Source organism: Olea europaea, chromosome 18 (genome assembly GCF_002742605.1).
Source record: "Olea europaea var. sylvestris chromosome 18, O_europaea_v1, whole genome shotgun sequence".
Lineage (NCBI taxonomy): Eukaryota > Viridiplantae > Streptophyta > Magnoliopsida > Lamiales > Oleaceae > Olea > Olea europaea.
In genome coordinates, this window is record NC_036254.1 from 22,048,531 (window position 1) to 22,048,788 (window position 258).

Here is a 258-nt window from a genome sequence, read left to right on the forward strand (position 1 = left end):
TGGCCACGACAGGAGGCAACGTACCGAATTGGATAGCAAGGGGCTGATCTAGGTCTTCCTCATCCTTTTTGTCCCTCTCAAACATTGATCTCCCAGAAGAGGTCTATGGCAGTTCTTTCATTGATTCATCTGCACCAGTTTCTTTATTGCTTTTTAGGACGTTTTGATTGGCTACCTTGAGTAGTAGAGGTGCTTTAGGGTGTGGCATTCCTTGTTGCTGCCTCATCATCCGTCCGTAGTTTCGCTGGAAATGCCTTT